Genomic DNA, 15,766 nt, shown 5'->3' with positions numbered 1-15,766 from the left:
ATAAACATCAGGTAGTCTGCTAGCCTAATAAACTAAAATTTACACAGCACCTTGTTTTTGGACCGATTTGTATGAAACTGACAGGATAACAGCATACTGCATGACACATTGAGAAAGTTTATCTACGCTAGGTTGCACCCATAAATCAATCGAGTTGATAGTTAAGATACATTATAAGGTCACTGCAGCAATTCTCCGAGAAATTGCATTTTTACAACAGTTTAACCGTATCTTACATGTATACAAAACGAACCTTTGATAGTTGAACGACTTCACTTTGCTGTTATTTAGTATGAGGTAGTATTTTTTAACATTGTCACGTAACAGAGTTACGTATTGAATGTGACGTAATACGTTATATTTAAGACTTAATTAAATGGATATGTGTCTACATACTGTATGTTTAGTAATGTAGGGCATATTTGATTGTCATTTGAATATGAAAGTGGTTGACAGCCGACCTGGTACAAATGTACAAAATGGTCATGTTAATTACAAAAACGTGTATTCCTTGGGTTGTAAAGCTGTCATATTCAGACCACAAATTAGTATAAGAGAGGTGATTTTGGATGTAAAGAGACAGAGGGGTTAGGCAAGACAAGGAGAGCGGCCTTGGGTCCTTAATGGACGTCAGTTAGGATGCGGGATTACCTTAAATGTCATGCTGTATTTAGAACTTATTATTATACTTAGAAAGAACGTGGAACAATAAAGAACTGACATTCGAACGGTTGTTGTTTAATAACTTAAAGACTTCCAACAGTTTAAGTGAACACTTAGAGAGTCTCTGTGGCTGTTTCGTCACAACATTGCTAGATGATGTTCGATCCCCAACACAAAAAACAAACATTGAATGATGAGTCGGTATTACATAGCATAAATAAACTTCCAACAAACACAGGCAATAAAGGATTTTCATTGGAAAACTATATGTGAATATTTGAAACGTTGTAAAATTAGATGGTAAATCAAATTTGGGAACACATTTGTGTATGCGTAGCGGCTCCATTTCCCTAATCACTGATGTCGATATTGATATCTGAATGTTTCTGTCTCTGACATAATGAGCTTAATGTAAATTTATAATACGTTGATTAAAAGACATTCTTTACATCCTATGTATATGTAAAAGATACGTACCACGACCAAATTTATCCAACACAATCAGCTATCGTCTACTGTATAAACATAACACGCATCTTCTGAAATCTTGGCGCGATGACTGCTCATTTGGGATTGATCAGCGCTGCTTTTCCACTGGTATTCTATTAACATAGGTTTCGGAAATCGGAGCTGAGGCGTTCATGAATAATCGAAACAATTAGAGTTTGTGAGAAGTAATTGAATAATGTTTAAATTCTTTGCATATCAATATTGCTGTATCGTATATATCGCGCTTTTCGGTAAGACAAAATTGAAACCTACTTGAAACCTGACCAGACCTACTCACGGGTTTCTGGTACATATTTGTTATTTTTATATTATATATATTCCTATTTCAATTCAAAAATGTATATATAAAAATGGCAGAAGGGAACGTATCATTACACATTAAAAAATACCGTTAATTTTACGGTATAAATCCTGGAAGCTGGTTTCCAGTATTTATACCGTAAGGTACGGTATAAACCGTTACATTTTCATTACGGTATGACCGTGACTTTACGGTAAATGTACTTGAAACCAGCTGCCAGGATATATACCATGAAAGGAGTATAATCATTACAGTATATATGCACACATATTATTTCTAAGGCCTACAAATTCATTTATCATCATCTTTCCGATCTACGGTAATGTCAAAGGTGTCTGTGGTGGTAAATGTATTGTTGCTGATAGTGCTGGTGATAATGGTGAGTGTGATGGTGGTGGTAATTGTAGTGGTGCTGATTGTGCTGGTGATGATGGTGAGTGTGATGGTTGTGGTAAATATGTTGGTGTTGATAGTGCTGGCGATGATGTTGATTGTGATGGTGGTGGTAAATGTAGTAGTGCTGGTGATGATGGTGGTGGTAAATGTAGTGGTGCTGATAGTGCTGGTGATGATGATGAGTGTGATGGTGGTGGTAAATGTAGTGTTGCTGGTTATGATTGTGAGTGTAATGGTGGTGGTAAATGTGGTGGTGCTGATAGTGCTGGCGATGATGGTGAGTGTGATGGTGGTGGTAAATTTAGTGCTGCTGATAGTGCTGGCGATGATGGTGATTGTGATTGTGGTGGTAAATGTAGTGGTGCTGATATTGGTGCTAATAAAGGTGTGATAATCCCTTCTTTTGGTTGTGAACGCATTTTTATGCTAGGCGTAGGCACTGACTTTTCCATATGCTTCATGAAAGGGCTATACTAACTTAATTGATGAAAAGCATTCTGCAATGCATTAAACGTTGATGTGTTTTATTTCATCATGTTACAATCAATTTCACAATAAGGAGTAATTAAAAGTAAATTAATTATAAGCTTCCAACAGATGATTAATACGTCATTTGTCATTTCGACCTGTCTTTCAGATGCACTTTGTATAGGCATAATTAAATTAAGGGCGCATACCATATCAGGCATTTCTTCAAACTCAGTAAACAATAGACATCATGTTATGTGTTCAATTACATGTATTATAAGATGTTAAAGGCAAATGGTGTCATTATTATGGTTCGTGTAAGTGACAGCTGCGGGAAAAGAGGTAAAACCATCATCGCCAACACTTTATTACCGCATTGGAAAGTAACATCAGACCATTTATTTTATTGATCATTTTTAAAGGCCTTTCCATTTACACGTTAAGCTACACAAATGAAGAGTAGAAATACCACTTTAGCAAATAATGGATATTTTTAGGATTTCATCAAGAATTAATAATATCAATGAAGAATTGTGTTTTATAAACCGAAAGGACACCGGTACAGTAGAAATAACACTGGCCAGACTTCGGTTTATCCTTATTATAATTAATTATATTTTGGCTTGGTCACAACGATATCTGTATTATAAACTGGTTTTTGCTGGATTCCACTACTCGGCTCGCATATAGTTTCCATTTAAAATATAATAGTCTACAATGATTTATTCAATGTTCAAAAGGGTAGTCAACTGGCATTTCTCAGCTGTCACTCAGTTGAAGCCTTGAAATGACACTGTCTACATTATATTTGTTTAATATCATAAACATCATTCAATACACAATCATTAATTATCCAAATTCAAAAAAAGACGTCTGATCTGAATAAGTGTGTTACGCCCTCGTTTATCTCAACTTGTTTTGGTTCAAAATGAATCTGAAAGACATCTCGTAGTGAAACTAAATGCATAAATAGCCAGATCACATATGTGAAACACGTTATAAAGTTATTTTTAATTACTCTTGTTTTAAAATAAATGAAAGTAGCACGATGAAGTAAAATAAATCAGCATGTGTTGCACAGCAGTATGTTTTTATATATCTATATACGCCATCAATAAAAGCCTCAATGGGCCTGAATGGATTAGGCAGGATCTCAGCGTAGTATCGTTTACAATTAATTAACGGGGGCATCATCTCCGTCTTTATCAACACCAGCATTACAATTACTGGCATCGCTTTCCACACCGTCATCACCTCCACTATCATCACCCACATCATCATCGCCTGCACCATCGTCACCTCCATAACCATCACCACCACAATTATTGCCCCAACCATCATCGCTTCCACCACCTTTGTCCTGAGTCATCAAAGAAATAATTGCATTTTGTTGAAATCATATGAAGGTGAAACCGGTAAACCAATTTTTTATATATATTTACAAATAATAATTAAAGTATTGGTTAACGTCATGGATCGGCAACTGGATACTGGTCAGCTAAAAACTACATTGCTTACACCCGGTAAATATTATACAATCAAAATCATGTATTTTAAATGCCGATCGAACCAGGCTTATATAGACATTTAGGCATTATTAGAATGAATATATTAAATTAACAATGAATAAGTTCCACGCAATCAATTCTGTACTTTTACATTAACATTTAATTTCACCGCCAAATCTATACCGTTGTGTCAAAAAAAGGTATTTTTTACATTTTAATCCGTAGGTTTGTTTGGCTCATTCAAAATTATGCTGCTTTAAAAATCAATTTCCTATGCACAAAACGATATATATTTTACAATTAAATTAATGAATGTTTACCTTTCGTCAAATGCGTACTTCACACTTAAAACATTTAGTTTTAAAAGTGAAAAACAATATCTTTAAAAAATATTATCACTTTAACAAGAAATCATGTACCAAATGCAACGGTTCACGACTAGACGTGTACGTGTATTGTGCTAACTAACTAGACAAATGATCCCATTTTTACCATCAAGCAGTTTTGTGTCAACAGTTCTTGACGTGTGTTCGTTTCTTACAACATAACACAGAAAAACATTAGTTACATTATACACAATTATTCAGTAGATACTAATGCAAAACTATGTGCCTATAAGTCAATTCAGTAGGATTTCCTACATTTGTTCATTCAGAAACTGGCGACCAGTGTAATTTTATCATATATCCATGCACTGTTTAATTTAAAAATACATTCGTGCATGTGTGTGTAAGTGGTAGTGATGATGGTGTTGATGATGACAGGGATGATATTCTTGATATTTTCATTGTGAGCGAATTAGTAATTAGGAGTTATTAAAATTAAACTAATCACAAGCTTTCGATATATGAACTATTCGTCATTTTTCAGTATGACCTTTCGTTCAGATGCGATTTATACCAGCATAATTTAAGATATGTAAGGGCGAATACCACGCCCCCTATCAGACGTTTATTCAAATTCAATAAACAAAAGACATCATGTTATATGTTCAATAACATCCATTATAAACACTCTGAGACAGATGGTGTCATTTTAAGCTTCGTGTAAGTGACAGCTGTTGGAAATAACGGATGGAGACTCTCTACAAAACAATACAAATGGTCTAGCCTATTGTTGCACATAGAAAAAAACAAAACATTTCCCGGCTGAGTAGAAACAATCCTGAAACAATCCGATTATATTTTTGATACGTTGATATAGTTGATATAGTTTCAAGATATTTGTGTATCTGTTATCTGCAAACGTTTATGCTAATCAGCCTAATCAAAAAAAGCAAACTATTATGATGTCGCATTGCTTGTTATGATTGATTAATATGTCTTTAAAAAGATTGCAGTCATAAAATTGTTCTACGATAAAGGTATTTAAACAGTGTAGCCGTTAATCATACCATTGTTGAAATTTATATGAGTGCCGTATGCCTTTAATTTTAGCAAAAAAAACCCACATTGTTTCAGATAAGAAACGATGATGATTTAGGTATTGGGCGATTTGGCTGTTGAAATCTAAAAACGTCCCACTTTCTTCTCTCTTAATCCATGGAAAGGTGGCAAGCATTTTTAATCCGATCGCTACCGAATTATGTCACACTGTGTGTTTGCATCTCCTCTGATTTTAAAGCAAAAGCCAGATGACTTTACATTGTTTTGCAGTCGAAACTTGTTGGCTCGATATTGCTTGGCTAGATGTTCGCGTTGATTCGAGCTTGAAGACCGACTCGTAAGTGTACTCTATGTAATTATTCCCGTTAAGCTCGATATTTTCGAGATCGAAGTATTTTTGGCTACAGGTCAAGAAAAAAGCGCAAACCATAATGAAGGATTTTAGTATAGCGGGGGCATTTTATCAATGGGATTACTTTGAAATATCGTTAAATCAAACATTCTTGTTAGGGATTATTTTGCATTACAAAACAAATTAATTGAAAAATCGAATAGCTTAAGTTTAAAACAGTCATTGTAAGCTTTTGGTTTCGAAATATTCAGAATCATTTATTCGAGAAAGTTATCGTACACGTGCGTTGGTAAGGTAGAACGTAAGAAATATTACACACCACTAATGGTCAAATTATTTTGGTATTTGACTTTTTAATGCCAGTAAACAAGCGCAGAACTATATACTAATAAGGTTTTAGCTGCGGTTTACCTTTTATTATTAAAACCAGTTTCAGGTTGATGATAAGATATTTTCGGTATGTTAAAATATAGTATTACGCCTTATTCAGGGTCTCATGGCATTATAATGATCGGCCAGTCAACCCATACAGGTGTATATAGACGGATTCATAAGGTCATTTTCTGGTAGGTGAAGAGTTATATCAACATGTCAACATGAATTTGCTTGTTTACTGTTAATTTCCGGCGCGGATATTGAGTAAGCATTTATCCGAGTGATTTCATAGTTAATCGTGCTCATTCATAGTCATGATTTAATAATGTTTTATACCGTTTTGAGGACATTTTAACTACGTTAACCAAAATATCTTTATTAGATGAACATTTTTAATAAACAGCTTAAAACGTCATATTTCTAGTTAACTTTTATACACGAGGTATATTTACACGTGTGTGCGAACATGTTTGTTCATTCAACCCATTTAAGACAATAATGTATTTAATTCAAGTTCAAATCATGTGCACAATTGAATATTAAAAATATATTCATCTCTCATGGATACTGCCATCTATGCGTGGGGGCTGCCAGAACAGTTAACACTGAACTTATCCGGTGCTTTGCATCAATAAACCGCTACGTTATTGGATTTCTGTTTATCAATACTCTTCATAAACAATTTTGCTCACAATTGAAACGTTCTAATATGCAAATAACAACTATTAAGTAATTATTTGTAGTCTGTGCTTTTCGTAAATTCACCTGCCATGATATCATTATCTCATATTCAAGAAATGATTCATTTAATATGAACCATATTCCAGCAGGAATTGAACAAAGACATTTTGGACTGTGTTCCTATTAGCGATTATTCGATTTAAATTAGACACTTCGACAATACGGAAAACCCATATTTGAAATTATTTATACTTTGTTAATTTAAATAAAGCAAATATCTACTAATTAATTGTACGATGTTATGTCTAAAATTAAGATATGCGATGATACATTGGATACCAGAACGAGTTTCCTAACTTGGAAGCAGATCCTTGTGTAAATAATTATGATTAAGACAAGTTCGTAGTTAAATATTGTATTGTTCACATTATTAACATGGTTACAAAATGATGTGTCTTCTTTGCGAAAGCTTAGTAAACTTACAAGCAAGTGTAACACTCCGCAAAAAAAAATTGTGAACCACAAAAGTGCAATGGTGATGCTCACTTTGTTCTTTGAGAAGAAGCGGTCATAATTCAAGACCTGCATAATTGCGACGTAATGGCATACAGCCACAAATACAAGGTTGAGCTATGTTGATGTCAGAGCGATATTGAGTAACACCTTTCGCAGGACAGGAGTGCAGGGATGGCGGTGATTTGTTAGCATAATAACATCGTGAAACACACAGGATAGTATCACCATAATATCTGATACACTCTAATTAATGATCAAAGTGTTATACGGTGACCATCGATCTCGAAGAACGTGTAAGGTAGCCAATATTGATAGTATTTGCGAAACATTAAACAGCATTAATATTAGCTTTATACGCTCTTTTTGGGCCCTATAACCTTGATATTCACTACAGTGGCGGTAAGACTTTTCAACGCTCTAGACATCTTTTCCACAATCTTTAGTTACAAACAAATTGACTCCTCTTATCGAAAAAACTTTTCTACTATTTACATGGCAGTTAATGTTAAAAAGGCTTTTTTTACTAATGATCGCCCAGATAAATATATATATTGGACATGCACAGATGTCATTGAAGTTTTAAATTTTGTACTCAATAATTCTTTTCTTAAATTTGATAAATGTTTACATAAGCTATTGGAATTCCATTGGGTGCCAATTATGCACCTTTACTTGCAGACCTCTTTTTATACTGCTATAAAAGTGAATATATGTTAAAATGATTTAAGTCTGGAGATCTAGCTCTTTTTGATAAATTCAATAGCACGTTTAGATATATTGATGATATTCTAAGATTAGATAACCCTGCGTTTACAGATAACATTCATTCGATATACCCTTCACAATTGCAACTTAATAAATATAATACATCAGTTTTAAAAGTATCCTATTTAGATTTGCAACTAGAAGTAAAGGAAGATATATTGAGCATCAATCTTTATGATAAACGTGATGATTTTAATTTTAAAATAATTAATTACCCTTCTTGAGATGGTGATGTTCCTATTTCACCATCATATGGTGTTTTTATTGCACAGTTGATACGATTTGATGGAATATGTACAGATGTTAAAAAATTCAGCTCTCGCAGTTAACTTATGCCGCAAAAACTTCTAAAACAGGGTTTCAGATATTTAAATTAAGGAAAACTTTCTCAAAATTTGTTAATGGTCATTATAATATCATATCAAATTACAATAGTAGTCTTAAATCGCTCATTGCTGAAAGTATTTCTCATCCCGATTTTTATGGTGATGTTTTAAAGAAAATTCGTAAAATTAAAATGTTTCCAGCAGGTAGTTGGGCAGATAGACATAATGAATTACTTGGACTTTATTTAAACCGTGGATATAAAGGCAATATTTTGAAGAGCACTTGCCTTCTTGTTTTTGAAGATGAATACCTGGAACAAAATATTGAGTCGAATATAGCATCCTTTCATAACTTAACTTTTAGTGCTTTGATTTTTATGAAGAATTTGCTAATTCATGTTATCTTTAAAACATTTTATGGCGAACACGTGTTGACTAACTCCGAGTGTTTTGGCTGTGACTTAATTTTCTTCAAATATTTTACGTTTTCAAATCATTTGGAAGGAGAGAATAGCATATACAAGTCGCTTTTATTTTTAATTATGTTTTTCTTTATTTGTTCCCAGTTTTAGTACAATGATGCTTTTTATTATGAAACTCTATGATCACATAGTTTTAAACCTTTCATTTTAAAAGGCAAGCCTGTGTGTAATGTTTTTGGTTTCTAACGATGACTGCATCGTATCTTTGAAAAGTATTTGCATTAGGTGCTCTGAATTGTTTCCCTCCGTCTGCAGATAGAGTTGGGATCTCTAATCATAGAAGTACTTGGGGTTTACCTTTTCGTTTATTATTATTATTTGTTTTATTGATAAGTTTCCTCAAGTTAATGCATACTTTGATAAGATTTACCTTTTGCGTTTTATCTTTATTAAGGATTGTTGGGATAAGAGTGAGGTTTGTGCACATAAACTGGTTTAAACCCCCAGTAATTTTACTGACCGTTCCAAGGCGGTACCTAACAATTCTTGATAAACATACCAATTATTTATATATATATGTAGTATTTATACACTTTTTTGCTGTTTGTAGAGTTCTGTGCTGTTCTATGTTTCTTGTTTGTGATTTTGTGTTCTATGTCTTTGGCGTTTGCCCATTGCTACTAAACCGGGTTTATGTTTAAACTTTTTGCTACTGAGCATGTTCCTGTAGTTTTTTGCATAAATATTCTGTTCAAACTGTCATTTGTTTACTTTTCTCTGCTGTGTAACATTATCTTTCATAATGTGTTCTCATCCTGTTTTGTTATTTTTATTGTCACTTTATCCGTATTATTTTCATTTTTCTCTTTATTCTTCTTATTCTTACTGTCACTTTTTCATCGTCATTGCCTTTGTGGATGTATCATTCTAGTTTATATTGCGGTCTCATTCTCTTTTCCGTTTCATCACTTGGTCTTTATGACAGGAAGATGTTTTTGTTCATTACTATTATACGAACTCTTCATAACTTTCCTAATCTTGTATTTCGCTAACACTCAGAGCTGCAGACCGTGTATTTTCTCTCAATTGTTCGTGTGCCAACAAAGGACTGTCCTGATATACATAAATAAACAAAATGCTTGTCGGATTTCCCTAATATTAGACGTTCCAATATTAACATTTGACATCCAAGCGGCTGCAAAATATGATTTATGAGTCTGATCATTACCTTTTTTTATTCTGAGAGTTTCTGTTGTATACATTAATAGGAATACTTGAGACAATACGATTAGTTGAGGGTGTAAGTAATAGAAGAGAATAAAAACAAAGTATCATATAGGCAAATTTTTGCGTTCACATAATAATGTGCATTACAGTTTGGCATATCACAAAGGAGTAGAGAAACAAAAAGTTTTAGACCTTTGGCGATGTTTAAAACAGCGGCATTTACCAGCTTTTCTATTTTATAAAGTGCCTCCTATAAGACAGGGTTTACTTATTGTAATTTAAATGTTTTAAAAGAAGTGTTCAAGAAGCACATGCACTTTGGGCATATGTATATTATAATGCTTATAAATGTTATATTAAGCGATATTTTAACACAATTCTAAATTTATGATACTTGACAGTCTGCATTTTATATCCAACATTTAATTTTGATGCACTTACCTTCAATAAAATACTAAGTTTTCACTCACCTTGGGTCAATTTAGATTGAACACCACAAATGACCTCAATTGATATTTGAATTTGACGATGCAAGAAAAAAAATAACTATGATTTCATTGAAAGTTCCAAACACGAATAAACAAGCAAATACAATGTCACAATTATCCCTGTAATGTATGTCACTGAAAATACACTGTGTTCAACCACCTAATGCCTATATTTTCCGAACGTCATGAACGTTATCAGCTACTTAGTTTCAACCAATGTATCAATCGTTTATCCATTAAGTATTGCCATCATGTGTCAAAGTCCTGACATTTCACTGCAGTATAACTTTGTCAGGAGGCAAAATATGGATATAAATAATCCTATATCAACGATTTATAACATCGTTATGAAATAAAAAAAATCAATGCGGTTTGCGCCGTTCTAATGTCAAATTGCTTCAATATTATCTTCCTTGCAAAAAAATGCTGAAATGTAATATCTTACTCAAGACAGATGAAAGGAAAATTCTGTTCGATGAGTGTACTAGCGAAGAATTATAAACATTTAAATATGATAAATGTACTTGACTACACGTCGTTCATATATTTTGATGGAATATATTTTGCTTCCTCTTTAAGCCCTATCATACACTATATTAAACCATATTGTTTTGAAATTATACGGAACGAGCTCAACGCGCGAGTTATCTTCACCATCAAGCCTACATGGCAATAAGTAGCGTGCGTATATTGACACATTATTTATATGTTCGCTACTTGGACGATGGTTTCTGATATGAAAAAAAATACAAAGTTAACACAAACCAAGATTAGTTTCTCTATGTTAATTATGTGCTTTATATTACATGTATGGATTTCATATCCTGTTGTCATCTGACTTCACTTAGATAATATCCGGACTATTACCGCTATGGTTTGTCTTGAAACATAACATACTAACACAGTTTACATATTTACGTTTCATATCAAAAGGTTTTGCGACCTAGCGAGGTGAGAGAAGAAGGGTATGTTCTCAATAGCAAGCACATCTCATTTGATCAACAACTTGGCGTGGTTCTAGTTCTGATTTGATTTACACAGTGAGGAGCGAACTCTCTTATACAGTATCTTGGTATTAGCTGATGGTCATTATTCTGAAGAAAAATTTAAAAAATGGCTTTGGTTTATTACTCGGGTTAACTTTACTAAAATGTTTTGTTTAATGCAATGACCTTATTCAGAAAACTTGTTTTTCGTTGAATTCTAACTTAAAGTATCATTATATACATGATTTGAATAATTTATGTATTTATATTCATAGCATGCAATAATATATTGTTGATAAACACGGTGAAATACCCCACTGAAGACATAAGAAGCGGTAAAAACACGGACATATGAAAAACATAAAAATCGGTGCAATTTATTATAAGTTTATACTATTTAAAGCTATACTTCGTTGATACGAGTTTAATAAATACCAAAACTATACTTGTTTAATTTATACAAATTTTAAACAACGTTTAGTTTTTACCAAGTGTATACTTGTTTGATTTATTACATTGTTGTACTGGTTTCATTTATACCAAGTGTATACAAGTTGAATTCATACAAATTTTATAAAACGTTTAATCTATGCCAAGTTCATACTCCTTAATTCGTACCACGTTTATACTGGTTGAAGTTGGACAATGGAAGATAACGTAAATAATCCAATGAAACTGTTTTGTATAACACTTCTAGTAATGGTGAATCTTTTCGAAGGATGGACACAAAACAGAACTTACAAAGACAAATAAACTACATTGTCGAGTTTTGTAACACAACTGAAATAAAAATCAACATTGTCAAATTCACAATTATGGTATTAAAGCGTGGTGGACAACTTAGAGATTATGAAAAATGGTACTATAACGGAAACCAAATTGACGTTGTTTCATAAAAAAGTGTCTTTGAAATTTTTTTAACCCCTACATTATCATGGAATAAAACGCAAGAAACTCTTTGACTGCAGGCTATTAAGGCAGTGTCAAATATTTATGCGTTTCTGTAACGTTTGGCATACTTTCAATGAACATACGCATTCAAACTGTTCGATCCGATAGTTGCACCCATTCTGTGTTATTCATCTGAATTGTGGGTATAAGTTATATTGATAATGTTAAACGTGTCCATACAACCTTTTTTAATTATATAGCGTGTTTAAATCGAAATGTTGTAATTGCCTTGCATTAAGCGAGTGTTCACGTTTTTTAAAGTGTTGGGCAAAATTAATAAGCATGCCAAGCAACCGGCGGCCACTAAAAGGCTTTATAATGCTTCGGGAGTTAGACGAGCATGGTTTCGGCTATGCATGGATCGATGGCGAAGTTGGAAATACCACGAGCCTAATTGAGCTATTTAGAGCAGCCTTAAAGACTGTGCGCTGCAGAAGATGCAGATATTTGTTATTTGTTATTGTTTACCGAAAGCACTGCAGTCCAAATCAAACGTCAGCGCACACAGGGCAAGGACACAATTTCAACGACGTCATTTCAAACGTGACGTTACATGCACATGTAATTCTAATTCCATTTGAAGGCATTAATTTATCATTAAAAGCAAAACCATTTGTTTTAGTGTAAGATATTTCACCTCATGAACACCAAAAGTGAATACGCTACGCCACTCGTGAAATGTGAATTTAAGTGCTCACTCGGTAAAATATATAACGATCTTACACTGAAACAAAACATCCATTATACATTTGAATCAAATAAATCCAACACAATCAGCTGTTGTCTTTATTATGAATATAAGACGCACGTTCTGAAATCGTAGATGTGCTTTCAATGCAAAGTGTTGTTCCTGGCACGGTGACTGCTCGAATAAAACGGAGCAAAGCTGCAGCTCAATTGGTATAACATAAACAGGCTCTTAGGAAACCGGTGCATTTGTATCAATGAATGATAGCAGACAATGGTAGTTCATACTGGTAATTGAATATAATTTAATATTTAAGCTTTTTCGTTTTGTTTCTATAACTCGCTCGTACATGTGTCGCTTTTTTGCATGATATATTGGAGATGGCTCGTTCAGAAGTTGGTATCTGAAATAACTTCTATCTGATTGTTAACTGTTAGTTTAACCCTAATTGGCATTTCAAAGCAAGATCAGCTTGAAAAACATATGGAAATTCCTTAACATTGTGCACTATTTATAGCGTTTTCTCGTTGTGTTTACCCTTCAAAGATGATCTGTCTTACTTTTCTGCAAAACCTTCTGCGGAGAAATATAATTCTTCAACTTTTAAACAATAATGGACGTAATGAGCTTGTGCCCGATACTCCTTTATTTTTAATATTTATGCAAAAAAGCTACAGAAACAAGCCAAGTAGCAAAAAATTTAAACATTAACCCGGTTGAATGGCACTGGGCAAACGCCAAAGACATAGAACACAAAATCACAAACAAGAAACATAGAAGAACCGCACAAAACTCCACAAACAGCACAGTGCATAAATATTATGTATATAAAAAATAGGTATGTTTATCAAGAACTGTTAGGTACCGCCTTGGAACGGTCAGTAAAATGTTTATTTACTGGGGGTTTAAACCAGTTTATGTGTACAAACCTCACTCTTATCCCAACAATCCTTAATAAAGATAAAACGCAAAAGGGAAATCTTATCAAACTATACATTAACTTGAATCAATATCAATATCAATAAAACCAATAATATTAAACGTATAGGTAAACCTCAAGTACTTCTATGATAAGACTAATTGTTCAATGATGAATGGAGTTTCAATTTTAGGTTGATCAAGACCAATTAAAATCTTCATTTTATTCAGTTCACATCTGTAAATTTCAAAGGAAGACAGAGTGATTTTAGACGGCATAACGGCCGAGTTCAAAAATGGCTCTCATGATCACGTAGTTGCATCAGTTTTCTTAAATATTGCATCGTCTGTGATTCTTAAAGATTACATTAAACGAACAAATACGCGTCTGATTTTGTAGAAATAAGCAAAATTTGCCATACTTGTACACTGTTATTTTGATTTGATTTTCAATTCAAATGCATTGTACGTGTTGAAATCATAATAATGCAAATTGGGAATAGCCCCACAGATAGTGAATGTAAGGAAGGCAAATTTAGTAATTTAAATTTACAATTATTTGCTTTACACTGCAAATTAGCAAATGCAACCGAACTCCAACATATATATCGTATTTGAGAGGAACAGGGTCTGTTTGTTAATAGAAACGGTGATATTAAAAAACGATTAAATCATGAAACGAACTGCTTAGTTTCTAAAACAGAGGGTAGAATTGTGGGCAGATTAAAGAAAAGTTCAATTTCTCTACCTACGTATTTCCTCTTCGAAATGGCTATCATATGTCATAAACCTTTTGTAAAAATAGTATTGTGCTCCTTTTTATATTTTCGTATTTATCATACACTTAGTTCTGATTGAAATGCGATTTTTTTGTTTTGGTTTTGTAAACTCGCATGGTATTGCGTACCTTCAGGTATTAAGAACAATTTAGTTGTAAATTGCAAACAGATGGAAATAATGAGATATATTTATAAGCGACTTTGTATATTAAATCGATGACCATTGACTATTTATTACAATATCGCTATCAGATACAATAAACATTCAATTTGCCCACAGCTATGTTGCTTTGCAATGCGATCAGCAAACAAGCGCTCACAATAACATTCCAAGGAAGCCCTAAGGGTATGCCTAATGAATTCAATAGAAACAGGTTAGCGTGAGGCCAAACCTTTGACAAAGAACCTTAACAAAGACAATCAGTACCAGTGAACAATGAAAAGCAATTAAATATTCATTAATATTTATGATATGAATTGTAACTACTATACGAGAGGTTTTAATAATCTATTCTCAACATTCCGCGTAATTAATAGGCTGATAAAATAAAATAAGTTTTACTGTCAAACGCTAAAAAACGTCCTGATTTCTTGACGTGTATTATTTTATATAAATTATTTAATTGATGGAATTTGAAATGATAACAATGCACGTACAAACATTTATCATTGAGAGAAGTGGTTTAAACCACCACACGAATTCAAAACATTAGTTCCAGTTAGACTGTAGTGTTCCAAATGCCAGATTATCGGGTTTCTTCCGAATACATTAGTATCATATAACACAACTTATTCAAACGGGAATGTAGCTAACATCCAAATACTAATATTTATAATTTCCCTTCACAAGCTTCCTTCGATGTTCGGTTACCATGGCATTATCATTGATATTCCAATGAACGCAACAGATTTGGATTTTTTTTCTTTAAATTCAATTGCGAAGCGCATGACTGTTTTAATGACGTTTTTTGTAGTACGTATATTGCAATCGATGAAATAATTGACGTCAACGACGACGCCGCTGTGCAAAATACCATTTTTACGACGATTTAATGTTGAAA

Source organism: Mya arenaria, chromosome 10 (assembly GCF_026914265.1).
Source record: "Mya arenaria isolate MELC-2E11 chromosome 10, ASM2691426v1".
In the NCBI taxonomy this organism is placed as follows: Eukaryota; Metazoa; Mollusca; class Bivalvia; order Myida; family Myidae; genus Mya; species Mya arenaria.
This window is presented reverse-complemented; position numbering follows the sequence as displayed.